Here is a 13,821-nt window from a genome sequence, read left to right on the forward strand (position 1 = left end):
ACTTAAATGCTTGGTCAATACCTCAAGGTTATTAGTAGTTATCTCTTCCACTTAAATTGACCCATAATTCTTATCTATGCTTTGCTACATGGTTCAGTTAGTTACCTCATTTTCTGTACATCCTGCTTCCTTGGCAATTTTTAGACTGTAATTCTGTCAAAGACCCCAGAATGAAGAAATATTACCTAATAAATGGGACATCAGACTGTCTGGACAGTCCCCCAAAGTTTTTCTGTAAGTTTGGGGTATCCATCTCTGCCTTACATGTCTAGTATATCTTAAAGTAATTCCTGTAAAGCAGGGAACTTTTAAGGACTATCCTACTTTATCTTTAAAAAGTTTGGCAGTCATCTCCCTTGTGTCATACTGGTCTATTCTGGACTTTAACTTGATAATAAAAGGGTAGATTATTGAATCTACTTTTTAAAAGCAACTATTAGTTTTAAATATTTTACATTGACTTTAATTTTGTATATTGTATACAAATTTGGTATATTGATAAATATTTGAGATTAATTTTATGAAAACATACTGTACATACATTTCTAATCTTATTGCTCCAATACAGTTCATTTAACAATGTAATGAAAACTTCTAGTCTTTGAAAATTATTATTACCAACTGTTTAGGATAATATAAAAATATAGGTTAGTAGTTAATTACCTACTACAAAAAAAACTTGTCGGCACATTAGGTATGTTTTCAAGGTCAAACAAAGATATAACTTAGATAGATAGGTCAACTTCCAATACTTCAGAGTCTACAGAATATGACATTTAAAATGTTTTAATAACCTACTTTCTCCTTTTTTATGACAATGATTCATGTTTTCTCCTGACAGCACCAATCTACTTCAGAGAAGCTAATGAGCACTGAAAAATTTCCAAATGGAGTTTACTTTCTTTTTGGCAAAAGTAAGTCACGCGGCAAGAGAATGTTCCTGCCTTGACTGCTGGCTGCTTGACTGCTGTGTCCTAATTAGACAAGCAGGACACAAAATGTCCTGCTTCACAGAAAAGTCTGTAGAATGTGCTAGGCCTGTAGGCCAAAGATGAATGCTCCAATGTTGCAGAGGTACTTTGGTTGATTGTCCAGGCAGTCAACTGTGTCTGTCATTACATTTTTGGAAGTTGTTTGCTTGCACTTCCTGCTTACTCAGTTAATATTGCTTCCTTTATGGATCTCTGAGGGAGTTGAAGATTAGATCACTATAGTTATAGTTAACCAGATACAGAAAGCAAGTGATGATAAAAAATATATTACGTATAAGACTTTGGATTCACCAAGATAAGATAGATATGAAATATTTTCTCTGAATTTGTCAAATGCAAATGGACTAGACATTTTTATGTATTTCCTGTATATATTATATATAGTCATTGTACTTATCATATATAGTATTTTTATATTAGTTATAGCCTTCTCTTTTATTTCATATAAAAATGGAAAATGTTGTTACATTTCAACTGTATTTTAATAATACAGATTTCCTGAATATCTGAGATTAAAACTGTCTCGCTGGTCAGCTTTACAGACCAGGTAATAGTAACAATCACCTTTAATCTCAGTAGTCACAATGACAAGCATCTTTAATCTCAGTAACCACACTAGATGCCATAGAAACCAGGTGGTATATGCCTTAAATCATGCCACATCTTTAATCCCAGTCCTAGAGAGGATTAAGAAATAGGAGGAAATAGCTCTCAACACACAGTCTCGTCCTGACATTCCTGGACGTAGGAGCACTATTTCAGACTGTGATTGCTTAAGAGCCAGTGGCTGGCTGTTTAACTTTTTGGATCTTCAGGCAGTATTTATTCATTAAAGTAGAAGGGAAATGCTACTACAATAACTATCTGTTGTTGGGGTAAGCAGAGATTCAAATTCCTTGTCCATGTGGTTAGTTTTTGCCATAAAGTAAACAAACTCCTAAGGAGATATTTTGATACCCATCATATTCTCTGAAGTAGACTGGTGCTGTCAGAAGCAGACATGTTTCACTGTCATTGAAAGCCTAAAGTTATTAGACATATTAAATTCCATTATCTGCAGGTCTTTGAAGAACCATATATCTATTTAAATAGGTCTCTGTAAGACCTTGAAAACATACCTAACATGACTATCAGTTTTACTATTATAGATGACTATTAAACAGTATTTCTTAATTATACATTACATTTTAAAATTAGTTGCATAAACATAATACCCCAAACAAGAGTAAAAACATATATACAGTAAAACAAAATTAACTTTAAATTTGTATCAGTATATGAAAATCCATACCAATGTAAAGATTTTGAGATTAACAGATGTTTTAGGGATCAAAGTAGATTCAAAAATCTGTCATTTTATCCTGTCATTTCTATCCCCCCATTTTCTTTATAGACCAAGATCCTTAGGTATAATCTCTTTTGTTCAGTTGTTTTCCTAATCACTACCAATAACAACTTGTAACCAACCGTCTTAAAAACATGCATAAACCATTTAATGTGAAAATGGGTGTATAGTTATCTAAGCTACTTTCTGTTGATTAGGGACACCGATAATCTTTCAGGGAAACTTGAGAAAATGAGAATAGTTGTTAAGTCTTGGCTATAATAGTCTATGAGACTGTATCATCTTAATTAACATCCTAAAAACTGGCATGTTCAATCATTTTTATTGGTGGTCGTTCCCTTGTTCTAAAAAGTATATAAACTTGAAATGTGACATACATATCATTACTAGTACAAGTATAGATTGTGCATTGTACACATCTATTAAAAATGACATTCTGTTATGCGATTAATCAGGTAAAATATACAAACGTGTCTTGTAGTTCTTCAGGTTATTTTTTTTAATGCTTGTAGTCAGGATTTTCAAGATGTTTTCCTTGATCAAACCTGATTTTTCTTAGCCTCTCATTTCCTGTGGGGAAAAAAAAGGCATAACCTCTACTCCAAAGTAACATGTCTTTAATTTATATTTCAAGTCAAGATATTTTTAAAATTTATAGGTTGCTGATGTCTTCCAAGACCTAAACAGAGAACTCTCAACAGAAATCCAAAATGACTGAAAAAAAACTTAAGGAAATGCTCAACATCCTTAGTCATCAGAAAAATTGCAAATCAAAACAACTCTGAGATTCCATCTTACACCTGTAAGAATGACCAAGATCAAAAACACTGATGACAACTTATGTTGGAGAGGTTGTGGAGTACAGGAACACTTCTGCATTGAATGTGGGAATGCAAGCTGGCACAGCCCCTTTGGATGTCAGTGTGGCAATTTCTCAGAAAATTAGGAAACAACCTTGCTCAAGACCCAGTGGTACCACTTTTGGGTATGTATACAAAGGATGCTCAATTGTGCCACAAGGACATGTGCTCAATTATGTTCATAGTAGCATTGTTTGTCATAGCCAGAACCTGTAAATAACGTAATGCCCATCAACTGGAAAATGAATAAGGAAAATGTGGCACATGTACACAATGGAGGACAATACAGCAGAAAAAGGTAACAACATCTTGAATTTTGCAGGAAAATGGATAGAACTAGAAAACATCATTTTGAGGGAGGGAACTCTGACACAGAAATACAATTATCACATATACTCAAAGTGGTTTTTAAACATAAAGTAAAGAATACCAGCCTACAAATCACAGTTCTAGAGAACTTAGACAATAATGAAAACACCAGCAGAGGCATACATATATCTAGTCTACATGGGAAGTAGAAAAAAGACAAGATATCCTGAATAATCTACTTCCCACTTTCTCTTCTATCAGATTCAATGTGGTCAGATTTATATTGAGGTCTTTAATCCACTTAGAGTTGAGTTTTGTGCATGGTGATAGATATGGATCTATTTTCATACTTCTACAGATTGACATCTAGGTATGCCAGCACCATTTGTTGAAGATGTTTTCTTTTGTCCATTGTATAATTTTAGTTCCTTTGTTGGATATCAGATGTTCATAGGTTTGTGGGTTAAAATCCAGGTCTTTGATTTGATTCCATTGGTCGACGTCTCTGTTTTTATGCCAAATACCAAGCTGTTTTTATTACTGTAGCTCTGAAATAGAGTTTGAAATCAGGGATGGTAATGCCTTCGGAAGTTCCTTTACTGTATAGGATTGTTTTGACTATTCTGGGTCTTTTGTTTTTCGATATAAAGTTGATTATTGTTCTCTCAAGTTTGTGAAGAATTTTGTTGGGATTTTCATGGGGATTGTGTTGAATCTATAGATTACCTTTGGTAGAATTGCCGTTTTTGCTATATTTATTCTACCCATCCAAGAGCATGGGAGATCCTTCCATTTTCTGGTGTCCTCTTTAGTTTCTTTCTTCAAAGCCTTAAAGTTTTTGTCAAATAGATCTTTCACTTCCTTGGTTAGTGTTACTCCAAGATACATTATGCTATTTGTGCCTATCATGAAAGGTGAAGTTTCTCTGATTTCCCTCTCTAGTTCTCTATCTTTTGTGTATAGGAGGGCTACTGATTTTTTTGAGTTGGTCTTGTATCCTGCCACATCACTGAAGGTATTTATCAGCTGTAGGAGTTCTTTGGTAGAGTTTTTGGGGTCACTGATGTACACTATCATATCATCTGCAAATAATGAAAGTTAAACTTCTTCCTTTCCAATCTGAATCCCTGTGATCTCCTTATAGTGTCTTATTGCTATTGCTAGAATTTCAAGCTCTATGTTGAAGAGATATGGTGAGAGTGGACAACTTTGTCTTTTTCCTGATTTTAGTGGAATGGCTTTGAGTTTCTCTCCATTTAATTTCATATTAGCTGTTGACATGCTGTATATTGCTTTTATAATATTTAGATATTATCCTTGTATCCCTAACCTCTCCAAGACCTTTATCATAAAGGGGTATTAAATTTTGTCAAATGCTTTTTCAGCATCTAATGAAATGATCATATGTTTTTTTTTCTTTCAGTTTATTTATGTGATGGATTACATTGATAGATTTTCATATGTTGAACCAGCCCTGCCTCTCTGGGATGAAGTTTACTTGATCACAATGGATAATTTTTTGATGTGTTCTTGAATTCAGTTTGCCAGTATTTTATTGAGGATTTTTACATCGATGTTCATGAGCGAGATTGGTTTGTAATTCTCTTTCTTGGTTGAGTCTTTGTGTGGTTTTGGTATATGGTAACTGAACCTTCATTAAAAAAAAGTTTGACAATGACTCTTTTGTTTCTATTATGTGAAATACATTAAGGAGTATAGGTATCAGCTCTTCTTGGAAGTTTTGGTAGAATTCTGCATTGAAACCATCTGGTCCTGGGCTTTTTTTTGGTTGGTAGGTTTTTTTTTTTAATGACAGCTTCTATTTCCTCACGACTTATAGGTATATTTAGATTGTCTTGATTCAATTTTGGTATATAGTATTTATCTAAAAACAAGTCAATTTACTTTATATTTTCCAACTTTGTGGCATACAGGCTTTGTAGTAAGACCTAATGGTTCTCTGAATTTCCTCCGTGCCTGTTGTTATGTCCCCCTTTTCATTTCTGATCTTGTTAATTTTTGTGTTCTCTCTTTGCGTTTTGATTCGTTTGGGTAGAGGTTTGTCAATCTTGTTGATTTTCTCCAGGAACCAGCTCTTTGTTTCATTGATCCTTTGGATTGTTTTCTGTGTTTCTATTTTGTTAATTTCAGTCCCCAGTTTGATTATTTCCAGTCTTCTACTCATCCTGGGTGTGCCTACTTCTTCTTTTTTTTCTAGAGCTTTCAGGTGTGCTGTTAAGTCTCTAATGTGTGTTTTCTCTATGTGGGCATTTAGTGCTATGAACTTTCTTCTTAGCACTGCTTTCATCATGTCCCGTAAGTTTGGGTATGCTGTGTTTTTATTTTCATTAAGTTCAAGAAAGACTTTAATTTCTTTTTTTATTTCTTCCCTGACCCAGGGGTGGTTCAGTTGTTGACTGTTCAGTCTCCATCTGTTTCTAGGCTTTCTGGGGGTAGTATTTTTGTTAAATTATAACTTTATTCCATGGTGATCTGATAAGACCCAGGTGGTTACTAAATTTTTTTTTGTATCCTTGGAAGTTTGCTTTGTTACCCAGTATGTGATCAATTTTCGAGAAGTTTCCATGAGATGCTGAGAAGAAGTATATTCTTTCCTATTTTGGTGAAATTTTCTATAGATGTCTATTAAGTACATCTGCTTCATTACCTAGTTATTTCTCAATTGGGAGCATGGGGACCTTGAGGATGGATGGAAGGGGAAGGGAGAGGCAGGGAGGGGAACAAAGAAAAATGTAGAGCTCAATAACAATCAATAAAATAAAATATATAGGTTGACTTAACCCAATGTTTTTTAGCAGCCCAGTAATTCAAAGACAGCACATAGAATACAGACTCTCTCTGTATTTCAGTCTTTTTCTGTCTAATTTCTTTTATATTACTTACTCTCTTTTAAAATTTTTATTTTACAAATTTTTATCTCTAAGGTTGTATATACTCTTTCTCTTTTCTGTCCCAAGCCTACACATATTTTTAATCACAGTGTGACCCATTTAGAGGCACTTTTTGTCTGAATATGTTCTTATTGTGTTAGCTTTTTGGTCTACATAAGCAAAAAAAAAAAAAAAGAACAAAGAAAAGAAAAAGAAAAAAAACTATTGTGTAACTTTGATTTGATTTAGATCATGGGATGCTGGCACTGACTCCTTCCCCTTGGCTGCCTGAGAGCCTAGTCTCATGGTGGAGGTATATTTACTACAACTCTGGGAGTCATGTTTATTGCCACAACAGGGACATTTCTGGATCTAGGCTGCCACCTACTAACACGTTACCCTCTGTTTCTGAATGCCATAAAAGTCTTTGGTGGTAGGAACTTTTTTCAGGGGTGGAGTTCAAGACAGTGTTTCTCTCTAGCTATGGATCCAGTCCTGGAATGCTCTCTGTACACCAGGCCATCCTTGAACCCACAGAGATCCACCTGACTCTGCCTCTCAACGGTTTGTATTTTACCTCCTGAATTCTAGGAATAAAGGCATGTGCCACCACTAAGATTTGCCCATTTTTGCTTCTAGCACCGAGTCAGAAATACAGCTATTAATGAAACTGCATCTTGTTGCCAGAGAACAGAGCCCACCCAAAAGATGCAGCTACCAAGAAGCTGGGCTTGCCTCCATTCTTGAGTATCTAGAAGCCCTTTCAAAACTTTGTCTTGTTTTATGTGGAAATTTCAGCCACACATTGAAATGAACACCATATGTAGTTGGATGTTTATCTCCCACTTGCCAGTTCTCAAATAAAAGACTCTGAAGCTTAAATAATTTTATAAATGTTCAGCCTATAACTCAGGCTTGTTGCTATATAAATCTTACATTTAAATTTAATCATATTCCTTGTCTATGCTTCATGGTATGGCTCATGGCTTGTTTCATCATATTCTTTATGTCCTAATTCCTTGGCAGGTAGCTGGGTTCTCCCCTGATTCTGCCCTTTTTCACCCCAGAGTCCTCTGTGTCTGGATCTCCAATCTATACTTCCTGACTAGCCTCTGAACTTTCAATGAGAGTTGAAATTTAACCAGTTTAACAAATGAGAGTAATACACATTCACAGTTTACAGAAGGATTATTCCACAGCAACTGGATGTCTCATTTAATCCTTGGTATAAACTGGAATTCTAAAGAAAACTTTAATGCCCATGAAAGAATGAACTTCTGAGAGAGAGAGAGAGAGAGAGAGAGAGAGAGAGAGAGTTCAAGCCTGCAAAGAGACTGTGTCCTTCTTTCATGTTCTTTATATAGGCTTCCACCAGAAGGGAAGACATTGTCAAGAAGGGGGCATCTTCCTACCTCAAAAGATCTGGATCATAAGTGCATCACTTAGATGATTTAAGATAAGTCTCCGCCACAGATGTATGCAGACATTGAAGTTTTAATTTAGTTGAGAACAAAGAATAGCCATCACAGTTGCATATAGATATGTGAAATGTCTAGCATGCATGCAGATGACTTAGATAATGAAGATCTGTCTTATAGAACTCAACATTCTTTCAGTGTTTCTGCCGATTTTAAGATTCAATCAATTAAAATGCAGGTAGAAAAACAAAACAAGTTGATTTGAAGAAATGTGTATTTCTAGACAAGAATATAGCATTTGACCATGCCATTACTGAGCATGCTTCAGAAAACAGATCAAAATACATTACTCAGTTTTACTATTTAATGTAAAATTGACTTCATTAGAAATATTTCAATTATAATTTTAGTTCTGCAATACTGCACTTGAAGATATAAATTCTCTGTACCAATATGGTGAATCACAGCATCCTGTAGTTCCATTTTCCAATGATAGCTGAGCCCTCTGCTCTCTGTGATTGCCTACACTCACATAGGCATACATATACATGTATCTGCATACAAACACACAAATAAATAAAAGGAAAATAAATCATAAGTAATGAAATTTACCACTAGATAATTATAATATATTCCCAAAATATTTTTGAGATGATTGCTGTGTAATTTTTTAGCTCAAAGAGTCATCCCCAAAACCAGAACAGAAAACATCAGTAACTGCCCTTCCATGGCATAATATATGCAATTCAGTGAGTGCTTGATAATTTGTAGTTAGAAACCTGAATGAGTTGCCATTGATTGTTAACTCTTATGGAACTCTTCATTCAAGAAAATATTCACAATGTGCTTGCCTGATCCATGGTATCATGCTGTGTTGCTTGATTTTATGCCCTCAGTGACATTTCTACTATTTTTGACTCAGCTCATCTTGATAATAACAAGTTCCTTTGGTCCGATTTTCTGACAGAATCGTATGCTCCCTGTGGCATAGCTTTCTAACATCTCACTTTGCTGATGTCTGCCATTTAATTTTAATGCCAAATTCATTATCTTTTGATATTTACCACACAAACAAGTCTTATGAATGCTCTTAGAATATATCTCCTTTGGCCTGAATACTTATTCTCTGTATGTTTCTGATATTACAATAAAATATATTGAAGCAGAAGTTAGAAAAAAGACAGAACTTCATTGTAACCCCAATGCTATTTAATTTTATTTCAGGAAAAAATTTTATCATATATCTGAATTACAGATTGTGTTAATGAAAAAATAGTTTCTAAATAAATAAAAGTCAGTAAGATGAAGTTAAGATTTGCATTTTTTAGGACTTTGTCCTGTGTAGTCTAGCAAAGTACAAAAGTCGATTAACATATAATTCATCACTTAACAAAAATATTTTTTACTAGAGTCTTAATTTCTGAAATCTTTGTTCTTAATATTTATACTCACTTGCAAAAGGAAAATGACTTTAAAATTTTATGTACCATTGTATAACTTAAGTGATAATCAAAAGTTTAAATTAACATTAATTTCATTCTCTCTTTAAATCATACTTAATTTCTTTGTTTTCTTTGTTTTCTTTTTTATTTTTGTTGTTTCTTAAATGAATGAATGTGTCTACATTTTAAAGTCCTCATGAGAATAGTTACTAAGAAATTAATTATGAGTATTAATAGGCTTCATTAGGAGATGTTCTTCATGCTGAGTCTCTCTTCTGCTTTCATAATGCAAAACCTAAACACTATGCTCTCTTAAAGCTTTCACCGACATATTTAATAACACATGCTCTATCATGTAGTCAGATTTCCCTTTGCTAAACTTTCTTACATATTTAGTGTTTTATTTCTTATACTTATTTTACTTTATTTTTTCTAAAAATGGATTTTCAAAATATAATTTTAATTCATGTCATTGATTTATTAAAATTTGATGATACAATTTTTGTCAAACCATTAATATTTTTCCAATTTCATTTATAGATACAATTCATTTGATTATATTCACCTTTTACTTCTCCCTTTAGATTTTCCAAGATACATCCCCACATCCCCACACCTTTTTTTTTTCGTATATCTCATAGACGTGAAGCCATTCATGATTAACAAGCCACTGGCAACATGTAGAGCAATAGAAAATAGAGTAATTTAAGTTATAAGTGGCAAGTCTAAGCTATAGGCCAATTTTTAATAACTAATAATAAATCTCTGTGTGGTTATGTAGATGCTAGAAGGTGACAGAAAAAGTCAAGATAATATGGAACCCAGTATCAGGCATGTACATCTACATAAGGTCTGAAAAAGCTTAAAAAAGTTTCCAAAAACCGAGTGAAATGCAGCTTCCTGGTCTGTTATTTCTCAGGTATACACGGTTGCATACAGACACGGGGCTACCAGCCACTGCCTGCAGGCTGGATCAGTTACCACTGCAATGTGTCAGCACCATGTGCTAAACTGAGCCACATGTGGCTGACGTGGCATTTTAAAATTTGTCTCATTTGTTCAGAAAGTGCTACAGGTGCTCAGTAAAGACATATTCTGTTTGAATAAACCCTCTAAACAGGTTACAATGTGTAATCCCCTCTCTAAAACTCTTTAAACTCTCAGTGAAAATTTTATTAAAAATAAAGAAAAATATGAATGAAACAACATACATAGTGACAATTTTTTCTTGAAGACATAAATTATGGAGTTTCTTTGGATGAGTGATGCTCTGAAAGGTATTGTCTTTTTGGGCTCTGGTCCAGATGCACAATAGCTGATGATCAGCTGGAAGTAACCCTTTTTCCACATTGCAGTCTTCGGCAGTCAAGGAGCCAGGCTGTTCTGGCAGAATTTCTTTCTTTCTTTCTTTCTTTCTTTCTTTCTTTCTTTCTTTCTTTCTTTCTTTTTTTTAAAGTAGCATATGCTAGTTGAGTGGGACAGTGTTACAGAATTCAGAACCCAATGTCAAGTGTTGCTACTAATATATGGAGCTTCTCATAGATTTATTAAAGAGTTGGAAATTTAATTTTGATGCCTCATTCTATCAGGATACAGGAAATACATACTGGTAGGAAGAGGTAGGAAATATTGTAAGGCAGTATCTTAATAGAACTTAGGTGATACAAAGTAAAAAGGGGATGATGGGGAGATGTTTTTATTGAGGAAATGTATATGGGGATAGAGTAGAACACAGCATGAGGAGAGGAATAACAAACGCTAAGGATGTTTGAAGAAGCCATGTGCAAGCCTACTTTTATTTTATACATCCTATATTTCGTAAGTCCCCCTTCTATATTTTTGATATAGGAATTTAATTGGAATCACCTTACACAAAGTTTGCAAAAAAGAAAAAAAATAACAGTACTAGTAAAGGGATACTTTTGCCCAATTTGCTGATCATGGAATTGAGCAATAACATCTAAAGTCAAAGTTTTTGGTTGCATTCTAGAGCTTGATAGGAAGTTCCTGTTCTGAAGATGCTACAAACTTTGGCCAAGGGATATCAAGAAGGTACATATCTAGATTGTTCATCCCTACTAGCTATATTCCATAATACAATTCATAATTCAATCTGCTGAGAGAAAAGTCACATTGATGTTTTTATCCTATTGAGTGAGAAAAGGCCTTCATCTACCCCCTATCAGAGGACTGACCTCCAAAATATATAAAGAACTCAAGAAATTACACATCAAAATTCCAAATAATCCAATTGAAAAATGGGGTTACAGAACTAAATAGAGAAACTGCAACAAAAAAAAATCTGAAATGACTGAAGAACACTTAAGGAAGTGCTCAACATCCTTAACCATCAGAGAAATGCAGATCAAAATTACTCTGAAATACCATCTTACGCCAATCAGAATGGCTAAGGTCAAAACACCAATGATAGCTTATGATGGAAAGGATATGTAGTAAGTGGAACACTTCTTCATTGCTGGTGGGAATGCAAACTAGTACAACAACTCTGAAAATCAGTATGGCGGTTTCTCAGACAATTGAGAATCAACCTACCTGAGATTCAGCAATAGCACTTTTGGGCAGAAATTGAAAGGATATTCAGTCATACTATAAGGACATTTGTTCAACTATGTTCACAGCAGCAGTATTTGTAATAGTCAGATCCTGGAAACAACCTAGATGCTGCTCAACTGAAGAATGGATAAAGATGATGTGGCACATTTACACAATGGAATAATACTCAGAAGAAGAAAAAAAAGACATCTTGAAATTTGCATATAAATGAATGGGACTAGAAAGAAAACATCCTAAGTGATGTAACTCAGACACAGAAAGATGAACGTTGTATGTACTTACTAATAAGTGGATATTAGCTGTAAAGCAAAGGATAATAAGTCTATAGTCCATGAACTTAGAGAAGCTAAGTAACCAAGTGGACTTTAAGAAAAATATATATAGATCCATCTGGAAAGGGGAAATTTACAATATCATCTGACAAATTTGGGAGGATGGGGCTGGGAAAAGAAGAAAGGGCAGAAGGGGAAAAGGAGGGAGAAGGGGAGTATGGAGGAGAACTTGAGGGAACAGGGAAAGATGAGATGGAGGAAAGACAGAGATGGAGAGCAAAGAAAGATATTTTGATTGAGGGAGTCATTATGGGGCTAGTAAGAAACCTGGCACTAGAGAAATTCCCAGGAATCCACAAGGATGGTCCCAGATAAGACCCTAAGGAAAAGAGGAGAGGGTGCCTGAACTGGCCTTGCTCTGTAGTCAGATTGGTGAATGTCATAAATGTCACCAAAGCACCTTCAATAGCAACTGATGGAATCAGAGGAAGGGACCTACAACTTAGCAATGGGCTGAGCTCCCAAAGTCCAGTTGAAGAGTGGGAAGAGTAAGAATAGGAGCAAAGAAGTTAAAATCATGATGGGACACACATCAAAACAGCTTCCCTGAGCTAATTGGAGCTCATCATCTCCAGAAAGACAGTAAAGGAACCAGCATAGGAACAAATTAGACACTCTGAATGTGGGTGATAGTTGTATGACTGTGGCAGACTGTCACAGTGGTACCAGGCAGTGGTACCAGGATTTATCTCTACTGATGGTACTGGCTTTTTGGGAAACCATTCTCTTTGGATGGATACCTTGCTCAGCCTAGATATAGTGGGAGAGCATTGGTTCTTCCTCAAAACAAAATGTCCAACCCTCTCTGAGGAATACATAGGGATTCAGGTGGGGTGGGGGGTGAAGGAAATGGGAAGAGGGGAGGGAGTGGGAAATGGAATATGTATGTAAAATGAAAGAAGATAGCTTGCTTTATTTTAAATAAACAAATAAATAAACAAATAAATAAATAAATAAATACTTCCAAAAATTCTTAACGCAAATTATTTCCATGGTCTTTGCTTAGGAAAATTATTATTTAAAATGAATGAATGCTGGAGACATCTCCTTGGACACCAGGAAACCCCTCTCAAGTCAAGTCTCTTGCCAACCCTCAGGTGCCTCCCTTAATTAAGATATACGCTTCCCTGCTCCCACATCCACCCTTCCTTCATCCCAACCATCCCATTCCTGCAAGCTCTCCACATCCTCCCCTTCTCCCGTCTCTCTCCCAATCTCTTTTTATCCCCACCTCAGCCCCAGCCCCATCCTCCCAACCCCTGCCCGGCAAATCTGTCAACTTCCAATATCCAGGAGGATAACTATATGTTTTTCTTTAGGTTCACCTTCTTATTTAGCTTCTCTAGGATCACGAATTATAGGCTCAATATCCTTTATTTATGCCTAGAATCCACTTCTGAGTGAGTACATACCATATTTCTCTTTTGGGGTCTGGGTTACCTCACTCAGTAAATCATTTTCTATTTCCATCCATTTTCATGCAAAATTCAAGATGTCATTGTTTTTTACCCCTGAGTAGAACTCTAAAGTGTATATGTGCCACACCTTCTTTATCCATTCTTCTATTGAGGGTCACCTAGGTTGTTTCCAGGTTCTGGCTATTACAAATAGTGCTGCTATGGACATAGTTGAACAAATGCTTTTGTAGTATGATTGGG

The sequence above is a fragment of the Myodes glareolus genome, chromosome 10 (assembly GCF_982192425.1).
Source record: "Myodes glareolus chromosome 10, mMyoGla1.1, whole genome shotgun sequence".
NCBI lineage: Eukaryota > Metazoa > Chordata > Mammalia > Rodentia > Cricetidae > Myodes > Myodes glareolus.